The following is an 11,133-nucleotide window of genomic DNA, read 5'->3' as shown; positions in this document are numbered from 1 at the left end:
AAACGCCTTTTCTCCTCCGCGAGCTGCATTGTTGACATTGGCTTCATGACGTCATGCGGGCCCTCATTCACAACAGCGACCAAGCCCCCCTCTCCTCAGCCCGAGTCACTGCGATGGAGAGAGAGGGAGGGAAAGAGAAAGAGAGAGAGAGAGACCCCTGCCTGGCCTTGACAAAGCACTCGAGGAGGAGAAAGATGCAGAAATACTCGCTTATTACTACTACTACTACTATTACTACTACTACTATACCAGATGGTGGAGGAGCACTGTAGTAGAAATAAGGACTACTGTAGTTCTTTTACGATCAGCTTGTGTAATGGGGGTTCTCATTCAGGATTTTGAAGCGTGCTGAGTAGATTTCAAAGCACGTGATGTTAAACGTGGAATGCGTAAATACCAGTTGCATTCATTAATCGAGTAATTAATACATAATTTACATCTGTTATGAAATAATTAACAGAACAATGAGCGGCGAGTGTTTCTTCCAGTTGTGATGCAATGACAATAGACTTCAAATAAACACCTGTGCAAAGTATTGCATAATTCTGTTTATCTAATACATGAGAATTATGAAATACATTTAGACTTATTATTAGATTTCTGTCAATATTCACTGTGAAGCCTAAAGACTATAGATCTTATATCTGCAGTGATGGGAAGAATACTTTGAAAATGTATTTAGTTACATAATAAATCCAAATCCACTTTATTTATATAACACATTTTACAAATAAAACAATCAAAACAAAGAGATCACAAAATGAAGACAACAAAAACGTACATTGCTAAAATTTGGACCATCATACCAGTCCTAAAACAATAAAACCAGTAAAATCAGATAAAAGCAAAAGCATAAAAATCACAAAATAGCAGTAAATAAGTAAAATAAATAAAAGACACAGAGGACCACACAACTCACGCTGTGTTAAAACACAGAGAATAAAAGTGAGTCTTAAGAAAAGACTTATAACACTCCACTGTGGGGGCTGTTCAGACATGGGGGGGCAGAGCGTTCCAAAGCTTGGGTCCAGCCACATGAAGACCCTACCCCCCCTGGATTTAAGTCTCATTTTAGGCACTACAATACTGAATACTTGCATTAATTATTCTGAATACTTAGAATACTTTTACATTGATGCAACATAGGATCAAAACCAGCTTTGTATTTGTTTCACTGTTCTTAAAGCATTTCCTATTACTATTAAGAACAAATAAAACATGCACTCACCACAAAGAGCAAAGTTTTCTGTTGTTCTCACTAATATCAAACCGTTTGAAGCCTAAATGGTGTGCTCAAAAACAACAATGCACTCCTATGAATGCCAAGTAACTGTACCATATTCAGTTACATGTATTCAGTCACTTCTCAACGTTGCAACATTGTACTTGTGCTTGGTGATGTTATTACTTTGCCTGGAATGTTCCACAGTACGGCATTAAGCAACATGAGTGGGGGTCAGAGAGGAGGCTTAAGATAAATAATAGGATAGATTTACACCCACAGTGCAGTGCAGTATTTTCCACACAGTAACCCAATATACTAGTAATATAACAGATCAGTGAAGTACTAATACATAGCATAGGCTAAATAAAACAATATAGCCACAGTACTGTAGCTGCATTCTGCTTGGAGGTTTCTTGTGAGCTTTAAGTCATGTTATAATGCTGTTACCTCTTCAAAAACATACTTGGAGTTGTGTTTTGTTTCATTCACACATTTGACTAATCCTTTATTATTAGTCTGGCTCAGTGGCGGAGTTAGCAATTTGGGGACCCTAGGTGAACTTTGAATTTGGAGACCTCATTATAATGCACAGATTTCTTTTTTTTTTTTTTTTTTTTTTTTTTGTAGTACAATTACATTTTTGTTTACATCCATTACATATGATTATTATTATTTTATTATGATTATTGTTTAAAAGTAAACTACTCTCATTTAATGTCATATTGAGAGAAAATCAAATTGCTCTGAGGCACTGAGAGCAAATTGGTTGGGGGGCCCCTCCAGGTTTGGGGGCCCTACGCAGCAGCCTAATTTTGCCTAATAGTAGCGCCGCCTCTGGTCTGCCTTATCTCCAAAGCTCAAAATGCTCTGTTGTACTTTCTGATGTCATGTAGAGGAAGTTTTCAAATTAACAGCTACCTTTTACCTTTAGCTTTGAATGAACTGGCTCCACAATACGTCTCGGACCTCATCCAGATTTACACCCCAGCAAGAGCTTTGAGGTCCAAGGGCCAGCTGCAGCTTGTGGTGCTTAAAATGAGACTTAAACTCTGGAACCCTCTGCCCCTCCACATATGAACAGCTCCCACAGAGAAGTGTTTTAAGTCTCGTCTTAAGACCCACTTTTATTCTCTGGCTTTTTAAAAAATTTTTTACATTGTTATGTGAAGCACTTTGGAAACTGTTTTGTTTATAACATGTACTACACAAATAAAGTTGGACTGGATTGGATTGGATTAGGTTCAGTAGAGAGAATTCTAGGGCTACTTTCATCCGAGTGATTCTAGTGAAGGTGTATGAAGTTTAAAACACAGTGGAGCATTTCCTGTATTACCACATGACATCACAAGGTGGAACAGAGTGTTTTCATTTTGAGAGAAGAACTCAGCTTAAATTTGCAGGATATGTGTGTGTTTATGTGCATGTCTGAATGAGATAAAACAAAGGTCCAGGTATGTTTGTGAACAGGAAACCACATTATAAAGTAATTCAAAAACTAGAGTAAAATGAGTCTTTTAATGGTCTCATTTTAAGTTCTGCTTTGAGGTACTTGCTGCTGTATTCTCTATAATTATTATCACAGCATTATTGAGTTCTTGCATTTCAATCATCACATTGTAAACATAATTGGTCTGACACTTCTGCTAATAATACGACCTAGCTCACCAATCAGCACCTTAATGTTTTCTTTGTTATATTAACTCTCACAAGCTCCAAATGTCAAAACCATTTTATACAGCCGATGTAAAAGTAGGTCTGTTTAATTTGGTCACCACAGAATTCTAAAACACATGGAATAATCCCTTGTCAACAAATAAACATAATTCCTCCTGGGTTTGAAGCCACATGTTCACGGCGCTGCGGGCAGGACAGTGGGCGCAACCTGGTGAGTGTGTGTACATGTTTATCCAGCCATGCGGGGACCTGTTCAGACCACATGAACCATTATAAACTAAACCAAAACTATTGGTGCACTTTGAGCTTCTTGTACATGTTTTCCAATGTGTGTGTGTTTTTTAACTACAAATTAGACTTAGACAAATTTTACCAAGTCACAAGGGAAATTATTTGGACACAGTGGCTCTCACATCACAATATAATATACCGTATTTTATGCAGTATAGGGCGCTCTGGATTATAAGGTGCACTGTCATTGAATGGTCTATTTTCAAACTTTTTTCACATACAAACCGCACTGGACTATAAGGCGCATTAAACGAAACACAACAGTTAGAAAAAAAATACTGTCTGAGAGTGCTAAATTGTTAGCTTATTCACATAACTCATAATTGTTCAAACAGTTGGGCGATTATGCCCGCATCCCGCTCGTCATTATCTGAGTCAGTGTAGTTACTGTTACCTGGCAGTTCAGTGATGATTCCGGTCTTTGTGAAGACTGATACTGATACTGATCCTTAGCCCAGGCGTCCATGATCCATTGGCAGATCGTGGCGTAAATCACTTTGCTCTGTCTCCTTGTCTTGGTGAATGTGTGTTCGTTTTGATTAAATTAAAGGCGTCCTATAGTGTGAAAAATACGGTAATAACAATGGAAAAGCACTATATAAAAATGTGACTATACAACATCAAACAAGCGCTTGAAGGGACACAATAGCAAATAGTGTAGACCATTGTTTCCCAAAGACTGGATCGAGGCCCTCATGTGGTTTGCAAGAGATTTTTTGGGGGTCGCCTTGTCACGATTTGCATGTAGGTCTGCAATATACGTTTAATTTGGTTCCAATACTGCTTGTTGAAAAGAAAAAGAAATGGGCTACATTTATTGTTTTATTGATACCTTTTATTGGTATTTCAATGACTGTTTTTCTTTTTTAAAACTTGAGTAATACTAATTGTTCAGAGAGACACCATCACTCAGACAACAATAAAATGTCCTCATTAATGCTCAATGATGGTCAAATCCACCTTTATTTTGTGATTTATGAATAATGTCTATTGACTTAGGTCGCAAAGGTTTCTGACTCTTAAAATATGGGTCCCCAGAAAAAAGTCTGGGAAACACTGATATAGACAACCTGTGGGGTCCCACCTGCAGCACATTTGAAGACCCTCAAGGGACCCCAGACCCTAGCTGCACCATTATCTTTAAATTGTTTCAACATGACTATACAATGTGACGAAGACTTAACCAGGACTGAACCAAATCAGATCTAAACAAAGACTAATAATAATATAGACCAACTATTAATCTGGACCTGAGCAGACTCAACCAGGTCTAAACAAAGCCTAAAATGTGTAACAAAAAGACTTGTGTATTTCAGAAACTCAATGCAGTGCCCTATAGATCTGGTAGGTTAAAGAGAACGTATAGAAAATCAATGACCTTTTAACCACATTGGTCCCACATCACCACCTTACTCAGAGTTGTATTTTGATTTGTGCGTGTTTAAGTAATGTTATTTGGTCTTGCATTCTAGGCTTGAAATGCTCAGAAAACTCCTATTTCCACCTACCCCATATCTCCGCCCACATGGCTGTACTTGGTTGCGATTATTTGACAACTTTTCAACAAAAAAAACACATAAATGAGAATCTGCTGCTTGCTGTGGTGAGTTTAGGCCGTGCTACTCATTTTCAGTTTTAAATAGGAACTCAGTGGTCCTATTTCTATTATTATTAAGCTGTTTTAGATCCATATTGCAGTTTACAACGAAGAAAATGCAAAATGATAACCTATACTTATGTAATAGATAATAAAAAGCATAAAATGTAGTCTATATGGTTATGTTTGGGTTTAGGGCAGCAGTAAGTCTGGTTAAGGTTAATCTTAGGCTCCAGGATACATAAGTCCATGTAATGTCCCCACTGCACACACAGACTCGGTGTGTGTGTGAGTGTAATCCTGTGGGAACTGGCAGCGAAGCAACATTTTATCAGTGTGCCACAGACAGGCACCTCTCGGGCCTCATTCAGAGCAGCTGGATTCAGATCAGCCCACATTCTCAATGTCAAAGATGTTATAAATAGCCTGAACTGATTTGAGCAGCTCCTCTGGCAGCTCAGTGGGTGAGGTGGGGGGAGAGGAGGAGGAGGTGGAGGAGAGGGGGAGCGGAGGAGGAGGAGAGGAGGGGGAGATGGGGGGAAAGAGAGAGAGACAGGTCATTGAGGCGAGAGGGACGGTAAGGTGGGTGACAGGTGAGACAGGGGAGAGGTGGAGGAGAGAGAGAGGGAGGTAAGAGAGAGGGAAAGGAGGGATGAGGTGGGTGAGAAAAGGGTGAGATGCATGAGAGAGGGGTGAGGTGGGTTAGAGATAGGTGAGAGAGGAGTGAGGAAGGGAGTTAGGGGTAAGGTGGAAGGGGAGGAGAGGATGGAAAGGGGAGGGACGAGGTGGAAAGTAAGGCGGAGCTGGAGGGAGATAGAGGAAGGGTGAGAGAAGAGGAGAAGGGAGAGGATAGGTAGAGAGGGGTGAGATGATGGAAGGAGGGGTAAGGAAATGGAAGGATGAGAGAAGAGGAGGAGGAGAGGGGGAGAGGGAGAGAGACAGGTCAGGGAGGTGAGAGGGACGGCAAGGTAGGTGACAGGTGAGAAAGGGGAGAGGTGGAGGAGAGAGATGTAAGGGAGGGGGAAAGGAGGGATGAGGTGGGTGAGAGAAGTGTGAGGTTTGTGAGAGAGGGGTGAGGTGGGGAAAAAGGGGGCTAGGTGGAGGAGAAGAGAGGGATGAGGTGGAAGAATAAGGTAGAGGAGAGACGGGGATGAGGTGGGTGAGACAAAGGTGAGGGTGGGGAGAGGAGGAGAAGAGCGGTCAGGTGGTTAGGGGGGAGAGAGGGGTAAGCCGTATGAGAGAAAGACGGGAGGAGGGCATAGTGAAGGAGGACGGAGTGTGGTGGAGAAGAGAGGGATGAGTGAGCAAAGGAGTTAAGGGGTAAGGTGGAAGGAGAGAAGGGGATGGAAAGGAGGAATAAGATGGAAAGTAAGGTGGAGCTGGAGGGAGACGGAGGAAACAGAGGAAGGGTGAGAGAAGAGGAGGAGGGAGAGGAGAGGTAGAGGGCGGTGAGATGATGGAGGGAGGGGTAAGGAAATGGAGGGATGAGAGAAGAGGAGGAGGAGAGGTCGAGATGGGGGAGCAGGTCAGGGAGGTGAGAGGGACAGGCAAGGTGGGTGACAGGTAAGACAGAGGAGAGGTGGAGCAGAGAGAGGGGGAAAGGAGGGATGAAGAGGGTGAGAGAAGGGTGAGGTCCATGAGGGAGGGGTGAAGTGGGGAAAAGGGGGCTAGGTGGAGGAGAATGAGAGAGGGATGAGGTGGAAGGATAAGGTAGAGGATAGACGAGGATGAGGTGGGTGAGACAAAGGTGAGGGAGGGGAGAGGAGGAGACGAAGGGGTCATGTGGTAAAGGGGGAGAGAGGGGTGAGGAGAGAGAGAGAGAGAGGGAGGAGAGGAGGACAGAGTGATGGAGGATGGAGTGCGGCGGAGGAGAGAGGGACAAGTGAGGAAAGGATGGAAAGAGGAGGGGTAAGAAAGGGAAAGGAGAGATGAGGTGGAAAGTAAGGTGGAGAGAGGGATGAGGTAGTGAGAGATGGGTAAGATGAAGGAGTGATAGGTAAGGAAACGGAGAAAGGGTGAGAGAGGGATGAGAAAAGAGGACGAGGGAGAAATAAGGTAGACAGGGGTGAGATGGAGGAGGGAGGGATAAAGAAGCTAAGGAAAGGTGAGAAAGGAATGAGAGAAGAGGAGGAGGAAGAGGGGAAGTAGAGAGGGGTGAGATGAAGACGGAAGGGGTAAGGAACGGAGGAAGGGTGAGAGAGGGATGAGAGAAAAGAAGGACGGAGAGGAGAGGTAGAGAGGGATGAGATGGAGACAGGAGGGATAAGCAAACAGAGGAAGGGTGAGAGAGGGATGAGAGAAGAGGAGGAGGAAGAGGGGAAGTAGAGAGGGGGTGAGATGAAGACGGAAGGGGTAAGGAACGGAGGAAGGATGAGAGAAGAGGAGGAGGAAGAGGAGAGGTAGAGAGGGGTGAGATGATAAAGGGAAGGGTAAGGGAGCGGAGGAAAGGTGAGAGAGGGATGAGAGAAGAGGTAGAGAGGGGTGAGATGGAGGAGGAAGGGGTAAGGAAAATGAGAAAGGGTGAGAGAGGGAGGGGATAAGTGGAGGAGGAAGAGGAGAGGAAACGGGTGAGAGAAGAAGAGGAGTGATGGAGAGATGAAATGGATAGAGGGGGCTGAGATGGAGGAAGGAGGGGTAAGGAAGCAGAGGAAAGGTGAGCGAGGGATGAGGGAAGAGGAGGAGGGAGAGGGGAGGTAGAGAGGGATGTAGCGGTGACAGGGACAGTGCCAGAACTCGCCTACAGGCACACACCTCACTACCTCAGACCAGCCAGAACTTGTTGATATGGTCTACCTTTTCCTGTCGCCATAGAGACCAAGTCCTAAAATACGCTATAGCTTCAGGCGCCATTGATGACAAATGAGCAGAGGTGGGTAGTAACTAATTATAAATACTCACCTTATTGTAACTGACATTTTGGGGGGTTATTTGTACTTTTTCGAGTAGATTTTCAAACTTCACTGCAAAAAGTAACATTTAGGTAACTTTACTCAAATTAAGAACATTTAACTTGATTTGAGGAGACTAAAATGATCTCCAATGAAATGTGTTATTTTTTTCCCCTTGATTTAAGCTAAATAAGATGTAGATTCGTATTTTGATTGCAAGGAGTTGGTATTTTTTATAACTACTTCTACTATTACTACTTTTGTGTAACAAGATGTTTGTTGATGTCGCATTTTAACTGTGCATTTTAACTGTGCATAGTGCAAATTTTCGATTGAGGATCCGTCACTTTTTTGCTTCTATGGAGAGGTCATTGTTCTGTTTAGAATGTTTCCACAATATGACTTTTATAGCTCAAAATACCTAGAAAAACAGGCATTCTGACTGTGAGCAGGGTTACATTTTCACAGATCTGACCTGTAACTTGGTCTGGTTTGGTCTTCATGAAGATAGAAAGGTTTAACCCTCTCCAGTCAGGCGTTGCAGATTTGCAACAGCTAAATTCCAATTACCTACTTACTCTAAATCCATATTTTATGAGCTTTTTTTTACTCAGGAGCCTTTTCTCCCATCCATGCTGATAAACGTGGGTGATGCAGACTGTGCAAGAATGGTTACATACAAACGGCCTGCCAGAAGTGCAAAATACTTTTTTTGTTTACAAAGGATAAAAAAGTCAGGATTGTATATTACTACCCCATATTATAATTTTCCCCAAATATCAGATTTTTCCTGATACTAAAAATTAATTTGAGCCTGAGAAGGTTAATGTCTTTCTGTGAAGCATTCCAGAGAAAATGTGTGTAGAATCCCTCAGTCGTCCAGGTAGAATCCAAGGCAAAAGGAGAAATTCAATTTGTCAGCTGGGCAAAAGTTTATTTGGGTCGAATATGTTTCTCAGCTTAGACTGAATTTAACCAAAATAAACTTTTGTCCAGTTGACAAATTGAATTTCTGCTTTTGTCATTCCAGACAAAGCAATAACATTTCCTTGGAGAAAAGTACTAGTATTTGAGGATCTTCCACCAGTGGATTGTGTAACTCCACAAGTTACACAATGCGCCTTTAACATATACATTGTTCCTATATGTCAACCAATCACTGCCTTCTACCTTTATCTATCAACCAATCACTTCTCACCCCATTCTCTACCTGCAAGAATCAAGCTAAACAGCTCACTCTCCCACTGAATAAAATCTTTAACTTCAATTTGAGTTTACAACCTGTATAAATCAGAACATATGAGGCAAAGCACACTGAGATATGTTACTTAACGCAGAGGAGAGTTGCATCATGTCGGTGAGCAGATGCAGGTCTGGGGGCGGAGCTGGAGGGCTGTAGAGGAGACAAAATGAACAATGATTCCAATGCGATAAAATGCTCACTGCCTGAATAAATAAGAAAATAAAGAAATACACATAAATACATATCCGGCCAATCATCTCCAAAGACAAAAATAGCACAATTGGGAAAACAACTGAAGGATCACTATGTAATTTTTCTGTTTTTCTTTGTCTGGAATGTTCCACAGTATAGCATTAGACTATCTCTATCTATCTTACATTTCTTCATTTGTAAGTGTCTTTATTGCTTTAAAAATGCTTTCAGCTATATCGCCTTTTCACACATCTGACCTGTAACTTCACCTGGAAATAGAAATAACTTGACAGTTAATCTGCTGTCATCACTGCCATTGTGTCACTGAGCTAAATATTTCACTCTTATGCTGTGAGCAGTGGATGGCATCTATAGAAACTTGCTATTTAAAGGTCCTATTTTACTCAACATTGACTCTTGTGAGCATTAGGTTATAATGCTGTTACCTCCACCTGGAATTGTGTTTTGTTTCACTCACACACGTTTGAGAAATCATTTATTATGTGTCTGTTTACAGCCCTGAATCTTAAAATGCTCTGTTCTACCTTGTGATGTCATGTAGTAGTAGTTGTCAAGTTAACAGCTACCTTTTACCTTCAGTTCAATAGAAATAGGCAGTTAAAGAGCTGAAATAACTAAAATGATTCTAGTGAAGCTGTATGCATTAAAAACACAGTGGAGCACTTCTTGTATTATCACAAGGTGGAACAGACTATTTCCCATTTGAGAGAGGAACTCCAGGTATGTTTGTGAAAGGAAACATTATAACAGAACAGAAAATAGCGTAATACATGCTCTTTAATTGATAGATAATTGAGTGTGTCCTGAATGGCTGTAGGGCTGATAATAAATGAAAATAAAAATGATACAGAGCAGAGCTTGTCCAAATGTTGCCTGTCTGTGTGCAGTCTGGAACAGGGATTGACTGCACTGTTCCTCATACAGAATTTATTAGTAGATTACGTAAAGGCCTTTCTCTGGGGTAACAGAGAAGCACAAATTTGTTTCACATCAAATTCTACTTTGTTCCAACTGCACCTGATATGATATCCATGGTAACAGTGTCAGTAAAGTAAAGTAGAAAGCATTTGAGAATTAAGAGCACGTAAGTATAAAATATAAGCAACTGTTTGCAGAAGTGTACAAGTCCTTTTCACTAAACAAAGAAATGTTGGTTTTAAATAATTGTATTATGTTATATTTCATTCTGTTTAAAACCATGGTAATTGAACACATGCACTTAAAGTAGATTGACTTAAAATCACCAAATTAATTTTAAACCAATGTCCATAATTAATTTGGCTGTAGTATATTTTTATGCAAAGCTCGAGTATATTTGGAAGTATTTATTAATTTATTCTTGTTTACATTTTTTAGATAGTGCTGTTACCAGACCATTTACTACAGAAATAAAACAGGGTGCATGTGTTCACTCTTGTCCTGTTTGAGCCTGGTTAAGTCCTGATGACTCTGTGTGGTCTTGTTTATTTCTGATCCAGTCCAAATTTAGCCTTAGTCTAGTCCAGGCTTAGTTTGAGAGGAGTCCCAAAGAGCACAAAATATATGACATTTTCCAGGACACAGCTACACAGTTTTTTCAATTAGTCACCTTTTAGTGAAAAATCAAACTCGTAAACAGGACCATGAATGCTTGTATTGATCACAGGCTCCTGAAACTGTGTTTGGAAAATTGATTGTTTCAGTAAATGTAGTATTTTTTCTTGCGTTTTCAGACAATTTTCACTTTTTTCTTTGTATTTGCTAATGTGTGCATTGCATCAGCACAGTAACTGCTGAACATTCCACCAATAGAGATACATGTAGAAGTATCCGTACACGAAACAGCATCTTAGTCTTTTGCACTTGTTTCATCTTTGCTCCGTGATTGGCAGACAGTTCGCTGATGTGCAGGTTCAAACGCAGTCCAACCAATGAGGACGCGCTCTTTGAATGTGTGTGTGTTTGTGTGTGTGCAGTGCATCATGGGTACAACACAGAATTACCACGGAGCATATCAAAGTCC

The sequence above is a fragment of the Boleophthalmus pectinirostris genome, unplaced genomic scaffold (genome assembly GCF_026225935.1).
Source record: "Boleophthalmus pectinirostris isolate CB_2022bp ecotype Guang Dong unplaced genomic scaffold, ASM2622593v1 HiC_scaffold_10, whole genome shotgun sequence".
Taxonomy (NCBI): Eukaryota; Metazoa; Chordata; class Actinopteri; order Gobiiformes; family Gobiidae; genus Boleophthalmus; species Boleophthalmus pectinirostris.
Note: the sequence above shows the minus strand (reverse complement) of the source record.